Below are 14,112 nucleotides of genomic sequence, written 5' to 3' on the forward strand. Positions count from 1 at the left end.
CAAGTGTCCCTTTTATAATGCAAAATTCTCTTCTCAGACTTCTTTACTAAGTAGAGGTCAACTCCTGGACCCTGAGGAAAATTAGAGATGTGTTAGGACCTGTCCTTTAAAAAGCTCCAAGATTCTGTTGAGGTAAATGGGATGTGTGTGTGTGTGTGTGTGTGTGTAAGGCATGTGGAAGGTTCTTGCTTCAAATTTCAGCACAATATATAAGGAATTAAAGGAATGACATCAAAAAAACTCCAAACCAACTTATAACTTCATGCCTAAAATGAAACTTGAGCAGGGACATGTACCAACATATCTCCTTGCCATATTTGTTTGAACAGAAAATAGAGTAATACACATATGCAAACATCAGCAATTGTAAGATACAAGGGGACATTGTCAAGAAGACAAACACTTCTTTCTATAATTAAGGTGTGGAAGATATCATTAGTTGATTATGATAAGGCACTTCCCAACATCTGTTTCTCCACTTCCTCTCATCTTACAGGCTAAAAAGTTAGGACTCCATTGTGGAGTAGTGGCCATATCATTTGTGTCTGAATGCCCAAGGTGGGGAAACAGAGGTGCCTGAAATGGAGAGTTTCTGTATAATATATCTCTATAAGATTAAATAGTGAGGTATGGAGACACCTGACTGCAGTGACTAGAATCTCAGAATCATCAGTTCATAGAGCAGCTAGATGTTGGTGCTGAACCATTAGGGCTCTTGTTTTCCTGTTTCTTTTTTAATACTTATTTATTTATTTTTATTTATTTGACAGAGGGAGAGAGAAAGAAAGAGAGGACGAGTACACCAGGGCCTCTAACCACTGCAAAAGAACACTGCAGACGTGTGCATCCCCTTGTGCATCTGGCTAATGTGGGTCCTGGGGAATCAAACCTGGAATCTTTGGCTTTGCAGGTAAATACCTTAACAGCTAAGACATTCCTCCAGCCCTTCCTGTTTTTTTTTTTTTTTAATTTTCTTTTAAATTTTTTATTTATTTATTTGAGAGTGACGGGAGGGAGGGGAGAGGGAGAGAGGCAGGCAGGGAACAAGAGAGAGAATGGGCACGACAGGGCTTCCAGCCACTGCAAATGAACTCCAGACATGTGTGGCCCCTTGTGCATCCAGCTAACGTGGGTCCTGGGGAATCGAGCCTCAAACTGGGGTCCTTGGGCTTCACAGGCAAGTGCTTAACCGCTAAGCCATCTCTCCAGTCCCCTTCCTGTTTCTTTACAAAGAATCACACTCTTCTGAAGGATCATGGTTTGCTAAAAGACAGAAGCAAGTGATACAGTTTTATAAACACTCTGATGAAATAGATTATAATGAATAGCTTATATCAGAGTTCAATAATACGAATTCTTAGATGGGATAATCAGCCTTTCTAGAAGTTTGTTCATCCTTGTACAGAAGAAAGAACAAAGTAAAATTTTTCAAATGCCCTTTAAAAATAACTAAAATCCAATTGCTTTTTATCTGGGAAATCCAATTAATTGGAAATTGTTCTTTTATAATGGATAAAAATGAATTAAATGCTTTTGAAAAGAATGCAATAGCCTTATGACAATGACCACAACAATGAGTGTCCCAGGCTTTACCCCATATATGCATCAAGATTTTAAAGGCAGACTTGAGATGGCAAAATTCCACAAAATAATAGATGTTACAGGTAGCTACACATGGAAAACAAGTAGTTTTTTAGATTTTTAAGCATTCAGAAGCCTTCGGACACAAAGCACTGGAGCTTTATACATTGTGTATGCTTCCATCCTTCCTCTAGAAAGGGATGTTTAAATGTAGAGGAAGTGGTGCTGCAACATTACTCTCTGAAGAAGACCCATGAATTCCTTTCTGTAGCCACCACATGTAAGGTAATGCCCTTCCACCCTCTACTGCATCCTATGAAGGGCACTTCATAAACCATGTGGCAGGAATCAGTTCTCACAAGTATATTTTGGAACATGCAAACTGTCCCCCAATTCCAACTCCTAAAGACTTCATTTACAAGAAGAAGCTTTCTGAGAAAGCTCAGCAAGTTAAATAATTCATAAGCCCTCTCCCCAGAATCACAAAAGCAGTAAAGAGATGACGGGGAAGAGGATATTTCCTTCTGTGGAACTCTCTGTGAATTAAACAGGAAGCTTCAGAGATGCAGTTGATGTGAGTCTTCGCCCATGCTGAAATGGGCTTCTCTAGGATGCAGTTGTGCTTGAGGACTTCTACACCTGTGATCTGGTAAGTAACTTCAATTCACTCACTGGATCACTGAGCTAAACTAGGGTGAAATAATTTCTTTGGTCTGTCATCAGAGCTGTATGTGGATAAAACAGATGTTTACTCACAGCTATCCAGAAAAACTAACACACATGTATCCTTCTTCTTCTTTTTTGAAAATAGCTATTTGTTAAATAAACAACTTAATAAATAACTTATTATTTATGAAAGAAAGAGAGATAGAGAAAGGATGTGGGCACACTAGGGCTTCTTGCCACTATAAATAAGCACCAGATACATGCACCACTTTTTGTATCTGGCTTTATGAGAGTACTGGGGAATTGAACCAGGGGTTGGTAGGCTTTGTAAGCAAGAGCCTTTAACAAGACACTTCTGCTGAGCAATGTTCCCAGATCCTTCTTTTTCATTATTATTTTTTAAAATATTGCTTATTTATTTACTTATTTATCTGAGAGAGAGAGAGATTGGAAGATAGAGAGAAAGAGAGAATGGGCATGCCAGGGCCTCTAGCCACTGGAAAAAAAACTCTAGATGTGTGTGCTCCATTGTGCATATGGCTTATCTGAGTCCTTGGGAATTGAGCCATAGTTCTTAAGCTTTACAGGTTAAATGCCTTAACTGCAAAGCCATTTCCCCAGTACATTTTTTCATTATTTATTTAATTTTTCATTTATTTTATTTTATTATCCCAATTTTTATTAACATCTTCCATGATTATAAAAGGTATCCCATGGTAATACCCTCCTGCTGCAGGCCAGTCCGCATTGCTGGTAGAAATCATCCAACCAAGAGCAGCTTCTGGGAAAAAGAGATTTATTTTGGCTTATAGGCTCGAGGGGAAGCTCCACAGTGTATGTGGTCCTGCAACAGTGTATGTGGTCCTGCAACAGTGTATGTGGTCCTGTAACAGTGTATGTGGTCCTGCAACAGTGTATGTGGTCCTGCAACAGTGTAAGTGGTCCTGCAACAGTGTATGTGGTCCTGCAACAGTGTATGTGGTCCTGCAACAGTGTATGTGGTCCTGCAACAGTGTATGTGGTCCTGCAACAGTGTATGTGGTCCTGCAACAGTGTATGTGGTCCTGCAACAGTGTAAGTGGTCCTGCAACAGTGTATGTGGTCCTGCAACAGTGTATGTGGTCCTGTAACAGTGTATGTGGTCCTGTAACAGTGTATGTGGTCCTGTAACAGTGTATGTGGTCCTGCAACAGTGTATGTGGTCCTGCAACAGTGTATGTGGTCCTGCAACAGTGTATGTGGTCCTGTAACAGTGTATGTGGTCCTGTAATAGTGTATGTGGTCCTGCAACAGTGTATGTGGTCCTGTAACAGTGTATGTGGTCCTGTAACAGTGTGTGTGGTCCTGTAACAGTGTATGTGGTCCTGTAACAGTGTATGTGGTCCTGTAACAGTGTATGTGGTCCTGTAACAGTGTATGTGGTCCTGCAACAGTGTATGTGGTCCTGCAACAGTGTATGTGGTCCTGCAACAGTGTATGTGGTCCTGTAACAGTGTGTGTGGTCCTGTAACAGTGTATGTGGTCCTGTAATAGTGTATGTGGTCCTGTAATAGTGTATGTGGTATTGTTTTAGTTTATGTACTCTTGTAAGAGTGCATGTTGTTCTATAATAGTGTATGTAATCCTGTAATAATCTATGCAGCTTCCCTTATTTTTTATTTATTTTTTATAACATAGTTTCTCAATGAAGTTTACAGTGTGTACCTGAGTATTTACCATATATTTATGTTCTTTTTTACAGGGCTGGTGATTGACAGGTCCTCTTGCATGCTAGACCAGTTCTCTACCAGTGAACTATACTCTCAGTCAAATCCAATCATACATTTAATAGAGCAAACTCTCTTCAATATATCCTCCCTATATTTATTATAATGCCTTATTTTCCTTATGATTTTTACCATCTAATATATTACACAACTTATTTACTTACTTGTGTAAATGTGAGTGTGTGTGTGTTTCTCTGTATGTGCACATCATGCTGTCAGGAAAGCCACTGACCAAATTTTTGTGACAGGCCTTTTCACTGGCCTCACACTTGCATAATTAGTATAAACTGCCTAACCAGCAAGCCCCAGGGATCCTCCTGACTCTGCTTCTGCAGTGCTGGGATCATAGGTGGGCGCCACCATGTCTGGCTTTTTGTTACATGGGTCCTGGGGATTGAACTCAGGACTACAGGCTTTCAACACACAATTTTGCTGGCTAAGCTATCTCTCCAGTCCTATTTATTTATTTTAATTAAGCATTAGGTTCTTGGGCTGGAAGGATGGCTTAGTAGTTAAAGCACTTGCCTGCAAAGCCAAAGGACCATGGTTTGATTCCCCAAGACCCACATTAGCCGGATACACAAGGGGGCAGGCACATGCATCTGGAGTTTGTTTACAGTGGCTAGAGACCCTGGCATGCCCATTCTCTCTTTCTCTCTCCCCCTTTCTCTGTCAAATAAATAAATAAATAAATAAAAATGAAATATAGAAAAAAAAGGATAGAAGTTACCCAGGGCAGAAATTTATTTTTATTCACTTAAATACCAAAAAGTGGGAAATGTAGAGTAAGTACTTGATGACATGTTTCTAATTAAAATAGCAAATGCTAAGTTTATTTTTCTAGTGGAGAGAGTAGGAAGAAGCTGAGGAAGTAAGTCAGTGGCTAAGTGCTTGCTTAGCATGTGTGAGTCCCTGGGATTAGGCCCTAGCACCAATAAAAACAAAAGGTTTGCACCCCAAAATAATGACACACAAATTTAAACTGGTAATGAGTAATAACCACTGACAAGGAAAAAGCCTCCCAGACAGAGGGAACTGAAAATGCAGAACGAGATTGGAAAGACTTGATTAGGCTTCTTATCCCAGAGGTTAGACTAGTATGACATGGGACATAAATTCGACCACACTTATGTTTTTTTCTAAATAATATTTTACTGGAAAAGAGCTATATGTATATGTATGTTTTTGGGCACTATTGATAACTACTTTTCATTCTTTAGAAGATTTGAATAATTGGGACAGAAAACAACATCACCCATATAGCCATTTATTAAGTAAGATTTTGAGGCACTCTGCTGATTACTGTACCAGGAGATTAAAAATGAGAACTTCAAGTTTGAAGCACCATGCCGGGAATCACCCTGTCAAAAGGCTATGCTCTTGTCACCCATTTCCTGGCACTATTTCATTAGCTTTATTTTAACTTTTTATTTGTATGTGTGTAGACACATATATTTTATTTTGCTATAGTAATACTAGTTCCAGGTTGATAGTGTCAGGATTAAATTGAATTATAGGTTATCTAGCCTTATCTACTGTAGAATTGTGGAGTGACTCCTATAATGAGGTTTTAGGGTTCAAGGAAAGCTCTTGAACTCCAAACCTTCAGTTTCTTTCAGTTTTTAACAAAGAATTGAAATGCACAGACTGGAAGGTAGATTATAAGTTATTATATTTATTCAGGGGAGTCAGAGTTGTGCAGGGGTGTCTGCAAACCAAGGGAAGGGGCTGGATCTGCCCACATGATTGGAGAGCCCATGTAAAGGCTTTACATGGGCCTGGGGAAAGCGTGAAAGAGGATTTCTCAGGGAAGTTTTAAAAGGTTTCTGGCTTACATGGGTAGTAGGGAATTGAACCTGGGTCCTTAGGCTTTGCAGGCAAGCACCTTAACCACTAAGACATCTCTCCAGCCCTGTATTTCATTTTCGACTGTTTTCCCCTTGTCTTTTTAGATCATCTCATAAATATAGATGTCACCACAAATGCAGTAAGGGGTGGTGCATGGGCTATCTTTAAAATTCATCAAGGATTAGGGTTTGATGTGAGATGTCCCTGATTAAAACACACATATGGCTTCCTACAGACTTTGGTTCATTATGTGATGATTTGGGATTATTTGTCTTTCCAGAATTTTTTAAATCTTCTCAAGGAAAAACTGAAAAACAACAACAACAGAAACAGTATATTTGGAAGTAGGCTAATTGCTGAGGTGGGCCAAACACAGCTTAATAAAGCAAAATTTCTGCTAGACAGTGAGCTAAAAACATCTCTCTAATTTTGCATATAAAATTCAAACTGGCAAGAAACAGTACAACACTAATGATCTCCTGTTGTCTAATTATCTTTGCTAGGCAATCTTTCCAATGTATTGGAATGAGTCATGAATAGTGAACGGGGACAGCAGATAGGTAGCTTCCACTTACAAATTTGTAGTGAAGGGTAGAGTTTCATAATGGAGGTGGCCGAGCTGGAGAGAAGGCTTAGTGGTTAAGTGCTTGCCTGTGAAGCCTAAGGACCCCGGTTCGAGGCTTGGTTCCCCAGGTCCCACGTTAGCCAGATGCACAAGGGGGCACACGCGTCTGGAGTTCGTTTACAGGGGCTGGAAGCCCTGGCGCGCCCATTCTCTCTCTCCCTCTATCTGTCCTTTCTCTCTGTGTCTGTCGCTCTCAAATAAATAAAATTAAAAAAAAAATAAAAAAAATAATGGAGGTGGCCTGGTACCTGTATGTTTCCTGTCTAAAAAAAAAGCATGTAAGGGTATATGGATGTTTGATTCTACTAAGTAAATGAAATCTGCATCTTTTTTAAATTTATTTTTTATTTTTTGAGATGGGATTTTTCTCTAGCCCAGGCTAACCTGGAATTCACTATGTACTCTCCTACCTCTGCCTCCCAAGTGCTGGGATTAAAGGAATGTAGCACCATACCAAGCTGCATCTTTAATTAAAACAACGAATGACCCCCAAATGATCTGAATATATTTCTCCATTCGCTCTAACACAATGTTTACAAATATTCCCTTGTACTATAAATGGAGGACTTATTCTTTTTGTTGCATCAAAGTACTTAACTTGGATTTGTTTATTTTTATATTTACATGTTTGATTTGGGAATTAAAAAACAAAACAAAACAATGAAGTCTTACCCAGTCTTGTAATTTCTGACCTTTTTAAAAAATCATTTCATTTATTTCCTATCTCTTTAATGTTCAATTGTAATTTTTAATATAATCCAGACACTGAAAGACATGGTAATGTTACTTATTCTTCATCTTTCCACCCATCTGGCTAACTTATTTAGTAGCCACAAAGATCTGCCTTGAACAAACACATGGGAATAAGGGTAATCATTTTATCTGCTTTCAGAGGTATCTTGTGCTCTGAAAATGTAAAAGTACCTGGAAAAAAAAAAAAAAAAAGAGGCAAAAGGCTGAAAAAAGAAACCAACAGTATGCCTGCCCTGGAAATTTCCAGATTAGTAGTTGCTGGCATCGAGACCATCATAATACAGAATGCCAAGAACATACTATTGGTTACTTTTTAGACACCTGTGCTACATAGGCAAGATGGGACAGGAGGTAGTCAGAATCATGGACGGTATGTTTATACAGGAATCTGAGTGGAGCTGACCTAAAAATAGAGTGAGTGCATTTCCTAGCTATTGCGCATAGTAACACAACAAGTATGGCGAAGCAAGTATCTTGTTTAAAGTATAAGTACTTGGTTACTTACCAGTATTAGATAGATGGTAAGACCCTATTTATGAAGACCCTACAGGCTGCAGTTGCATTTCTTTGAGGAATCAAGCTTTTCTAAGATAGAAGCTTGGGGAGAAAACTCATTTATGGTTTGGACAAGCAGTGGGTCCTGCAAGCTACAAAATCAAACAGCCATGCAAGATATAACCATGGGTGCAGAAGTGGCACACAAATTATGGGGCGATCAATTCCTTTCAGATCAGATATATGGCCCTTCTTCAGTAGAGGTATGCCCAAGAGTGAGAACTGAGTCAAAATTCTGGGTCTTGCAAGATCATAGACCCAAGAAGGAAGTTTTCACTGTTCTTTGGCTTATGCCCATCAAAAGGCCTTCTGGTAGTATGTTTATGCTCTCATCCAATATGTGTTTATGCTGATCTCACTTTTGATTACAGAACCTTCTTCTGATAGATGGAGATGAATCTTAAGGAGACCTAAGACTCACTGGGCTGACAATAAGAGGAGAAATCTCAGTGCTCTGCACTGAGCAACAACTCTATCAACCCCCCTGGGCACAGGAGTCGTTGCACAGGAAGTGGCAGAATGAACGCAAGTGCGATGAGCACTGCTTACAGAGAAACCTTCCTGCGGAGAGGATGATGGGCCCTGAGGAGAACTTAAAGCCTATGAAAACAGAAAACCAGAGGTAGCCAAGAGCTCAACACTGAAGGGTATTTCTATAAAGCCTTCAAAGGCACAGAGAAATTTGGGGAAGAAAAGGCATAAAGAATATAAGAGCCATAGGGAACATAGGCATATTTTGGGGGGCTGTCTTCTTGAAATGAGCCAACAGGTGCATTCATGGACTCTCAGTGGTTAATTCCACGAAAGTAGCATGGCTCTGAGCCAGTCAACAATTTTCCACTAAGGACAAAGGAGGGAAGAAGGAAGGATACAACAAAGCATTAGAAGTACTTATGTGAAAAATTAGGGTTTTAAGAGAATATGGGGACAGGGAGTGGGGAAAGAGGAGGAAAATGGTATATGAATAAGATTACCTATAAAAAATAGAGTGACTGTGTCAGACACATGTAGCTATTTAAACACCATTTCAATATTAGCCATCTTTTTTTGAATGAATGGAGATACATATATTAGTTTAGACATAGTGTTATGTTTTTTCTTTTGTAGCTAAAACAATGCTCTGAAAATTGACACAAGGAATGCCCGTGTGTTATCACTGGTGGACGTTTGCTATCATCTGGCTCAGGAGGGTCTCATTCATAGATTCTAACATCACTTTAATTTATAGAAAAAAAAATTGACACTGGTTTACTATATTCTATAATCATCTTTACATTTTATTGATATGATGATCAGCAAGGAAACTCTAACGTGAGGAGACCTCTCAAGAAATCAGCTCCTTCCACTTGCTGCCTAGAAGGACTGGACAATCCTCACATAAGCTGGGTGTCCAGCACTTTTCAGCTGAGCACAACATGCTACCTTAACTTTCGAATCACTGAGGCAGGTTCCCTTGCTCGGGAAACAAACAAGGGTTAAACAAACATATTTCGTGCCAAATTGATCCCACAGAGATCATTCTACTTCCTTATCATTAAGGAGCTCATAGGAATGGAGGTGGAATTAGTCAGGTGGCTTTATTTTCAGGTAGCCAGTCATGAGGGGGTCCGAAGAGGAAACCAAAGAGATGTCACCGTGCCTGCTTCAACAGAATGGGAGTTCAGCGTCTGGTCCCTTCTCATTTAATCAGCTCTCTCTTGCTCCCTACTCAGGTGTGCTGATAGCTTCCTGAGCCAGCCTCCTCAGTCCAGACCAGCCAGTTCTCTCAGGCTCACTGTAGCCTGAGCCCGAGGGGAAGGCACAAAATAAGATTGTAAATAGATTCTTACCAGGTGAGCACAAGGTCTCTTTTGTGGTTGTTCACTTCTCCTGAACTTCCAGGTCCCTGCTCAGGAAAACCCCCATGTCTCAGCCTTATTGAGCTGAGATGGGGGGTTCCTCTACTCCCACATGGGCTTTCTACCCCTTCCTCATAGCAAGAGATCTCTATACTTTCTTTTCGTAATTCTATAAAGTATCTCTAAGCCTTACCGTCTGGTATATGAATTTTCTTTCATTAAATTCGTAGGACAAAGATCTGGGAACACTCCACATTTATTGGTGTATTGATGTATTGGTGTGTTGGCAAGGAACACCAAAACTCCCATTACAGAACTACTACGTTTGACATGTATTTTAATATATCAATAGAAGAGTAGAATTGTGCCAGAATTTTAAGTAACTCTATGACTTAGTTTAGAATTATTCTAATTTCTACTGCTTTCAAGATTCAACTCTCAAGCCGGGCGTGGTGGCGCACGCCTTTAATCCCAGCACTCGGGAGGCAGAGGTAGGAGGATTGCTGTGAGTTCAAGGCCACCCTGAGACTACAGAGTTAATTCCAGGTCAGCCTGGACCAGAGTGAGACCCTACCTTGAAAAACCAAAAAAAAAAAAAAAAAAAGATTCAACTCTCAAGATGAGTTTTAAAAATAAATCAAAACAATCCTCTCTCTTAGGTGAGGATTGAATTATTGAGAAATGCAAATATCATTTACTTTAATCACAACACATCTGCTAAAGACAATGATTGGTCTTTGTTTGTTATAAAGAATACAAATCTCTCTCTCTCTCTTTCTCTCTTTCTTCCTCTTTCTCCTTTATTTCCATAAGGTTTCACTATGGAGCTCTGTCTGACCTCACATTCCTCTTGCCTCGACCTCATTAGTGGTGGATGACAAGCCTACTCTGCCATACCCTGTCTCTTTTTCTTCCATTATACATCGTTTTCATAGATTTCTAGAAACATCTTACATGAACTCTTGAGCTCTTTTATTTTAAAATAATTAACTAATTATCTAATGAAGGAAATAATGCTTAAATTAGAGTGCAAAGTGAAGCACCCTGGTAGGTATGCTGGGTATTGTAGTTTTGGACTTCTGTAGACCTTTCTAGTTGTCACTTATGAGTTGTATACTCTGGAGATAATTATTACGTTGCTATAGGTATTTGCACATCTCTGTCATAGAGATCAAGTACCAAAAATATAGACAGCTATTAAGAATAAATAAGATAAATATGCAAGGTTCTCAAAGCACAGTACTTTTAAAAAACAGTCTTGTTAATATACTGCATGTTTATTGAAATATGATCAGCATGAAAAAATATTATAATCAAATAAAAGTGTGTTACCAGACACTTTACTAAAGAGCTCTTTGATTTCTTTAAAGTTACAGAAACTTTCACTGGTAATGCAAAGGAAACTTCTGCATGACTAGCTTAGTTCTACAACACTCACACACTGCACAAACGCATTCATATTATCCTCTTTCTTTAAGATTAAGTGTATTTCATAAAGTGTAAAACAATGTACTATTATTGTTCGAGTTGACCTATGATATCTATGAACTTTTATCATCATCTTTTAGTAATACTTACTTTCAGTAAGCCTTTTTTTCTCATGTTTTCTATGCTTTATTATGGTGACTTTCAAAGTTGGTTCCTCATCAGTGATCAATACCTTCCCTTTCCTTTTTTGAGGAAAATATCACCAAGAATCTCCATTCATAAACTATGCTGAGATTTTATTATAGCTGAAATCTTGCACTGGGAACTTTCTTATTCTCCCTCTCCTCTTGTCTATAAACTTGGTATCAGAAATCTCTCAGTCACTCTGAAAAACTGGTCACAACAAAATAGAGCGTGACCAGGTCAGGGAGATTTCTCACTGGTTAAAGGCACTTGCATGTAAATCTTGCCAGCCAGGTTCAATTCCCCAGTATTCAAGTGAAGCCAGATCAACTAAGTGGTTTATGCAACTGGAGTTCACTTGCAGCAAAAGAGGCCCTGGCATGCCCATTATTTCTCTTTCTCTTTCTCCCATCTCCTTAAAGAGTTACATTTTTACAAAGATAGCTTGAAAATTACTATTTTAATAAATTTGTTCCGTGACTACTGCTTCTGTTGAACTTGTGTGTCAACACAAGCTGTACTTCATATAGCAACAACATGTTGGGGAAACAAATGCTAGCTCACCATCAAAGTTATTTCTCCATGTTCCACGATGAAACCTATATGACTCAAGATACCTTCCTACCCTGTTATTTGTCCAAATACACATCATCAATGTCCTTTGCTCATCTTAAACTATTTCTACAAATCCATGTCACTAATACCTTAAGGTGATTTGAATATCCACTCTAAATTTCCTACTGGACTGGCCTATGTATAGAATATCTGCCTTTTTCTGACAACCAGGCTCAATTTGAATCTGATGTGATGTCACTGATCTTTAAAATTAAAGAAAATCAGCTGGGCGTGGTGGCACATGCCTTTAATCCCAGTACTCAGGAGACAGAGGTTGGAAGATCATAGTGAGTTTGAGGGCATCCTGAGAATCAGGTGTGAATTCCAGGTCAGCCTGGTCAAGAGTGAGACCCTGCCTAAAGAAAAAAAAAAAAAAAAAAAAAAAAAAAAATCAAAGAAAATCACCAGCTTTGGCTTTCCCCTATAATTTCTGACTTTTCATATATAAATTAAATTTCATTAAGTTATATGCTTTCAAATGATTAGAAGTTCATCTTCCTTTTGGGTGGAGAAATAAACCCTACATCAAACATATCAAACCTTTGTCCTGTCCATGAGCTTTTAAACTATACACAGACCATGAACTTACTCTAGCAAGAAAGAGAAAAGGCATCAGTATTCAGGTAGTGTTTGTCATGAAAATAAACAGACACATTGCCATTAATTCATTCTATAGTACTTGATTACTAGAACACCCTCCTTGGGAATCTTTACCTTTTTTTTTTTTTTTAAACTTTGGAAAGTCATACTGTGTTGCTGGTACTTCCAGCCTAAGTAAATGTAAGGTTTCTTCAAATGAGCAAAATGTAGGTTTCTGTCTCTATATCTCATTAGCATTAGTGAGTTCCAGTCTCATAGCAACCTAGATCTGTGGATGAACACCTGCCAGCCCAGATGGTTTGGTGAGAAAATTTCAAGCTAAATAGAACAAAGATCTGTTGTTAGCTGTCCAAGTCACTATTTAGCAGATATGCTGCAAAAACTCTGGGAAGCTATTATTGCAGAATATTAATAACAAAGAATTTCCAAAATTGTCATGTTCACCTGCCATTACTTTTAACAACTTCTGCCCCATTTTTTTACATTTGTGCACACACTCTTTGGTTATTTTGCCTCTGTATATACTACAGACAGTATTAGATTTTAACTGGCATGAATGCAGAACTGTAACAAAATCAGTAGCATCTGCACGATCAGGAGGCAAATGCACATATTTTCATATTTCATGTTAAATTGATCCAATCCGTGTGCCTTCTAGTGAATTATCTGAGCTACACCAAAGAGGTCTTGTGAATAAGACTTTAATTAAACACAGAGTCACTGTGTAGGCCCACAATGCTTTATCCTTCATCTGAATCCCTAGAACTTCACTGCTTATGCGTTTCCACAAGGAGCAGGAAGGAGAGGGCTGGCAGGGTGACACCGAAGGACTTTTCTCTAGTTGTAGTTGTTGAGTTACTACCTACTTTTGACCTGACTGTGTCATCAGAGTTTCCTTGTGGTGAAATAATCTTATAAAAAATACAATTTATATATGGGGCTGGAGAGATGGCTTAGTGGCTAACGCTTGCCTGTGAAGACTAAGGACCCTGGTTTGAGGCTCAATTCCCCAGGACCCATGCTAGCAAGGTGCACAAGGGGCCACATGTGTCTGGAGTTTGTTTGCAGTGGCTGGAGGCCCTGGTGGGCCCATTCTCTCTCTCTCTCTCTCTTCCTCTGTCACTTTCAAATAAATAAATAAAAACAAACAAACAAAAAATTTATATGTGATTAGAGTTATGTGTGAAAATTGGAAATTGAAGTCCTTCACAGAAATACACAAGCCAATTTTGGAAGCCCCAAATAAAGACGCTGAGAAAAACCTAAAGGGATTCGGCCAAGCACAGTGGCCCAGAACGCGCAGCTTTGGAAGCTGCTTGGGCTGTTCACTGACACCCAGTGGAGATACAGATGGAATAATACAAGTGCATCAAATCACATGTCTGGGAAAAGTATATTTGAAGACAAACTGAATTTTATGAATAAACTTTCTAAAGATTCCTTTGAAAATGAAACAAAACAAAACAAAATTATATATGTATGTATGTCAGTATGTATGTATGTATGAAAGAGAGAGAAAAGAGAATGTTGCCCAGTAGGGTCTCATGCTTCTGCAAACAAATTCCAGATGAATTTGCCACTTTGTACATCTCGCTTTAAGTGGATACTGGGGAATTAAACCTGGTCCTATGGCTAAAATTTTTAACTGTGAAAA

This window comes from Jaculus jaculus, chromosome 6, assembly GCF_020740685.1.
Source record: "Jaculus jaculus isolate mJacJac1 chromosome 6, mJacJac1.mat.Y.cur, whole genome shotgun sequence".
In the NCBI taxonomy this organism is placed as follows: Eukaryota; Metazoa; Chordata; class Mammalia; order Rodentia; family Dipodidae; genus Jaculus; species Jaculus jaculus.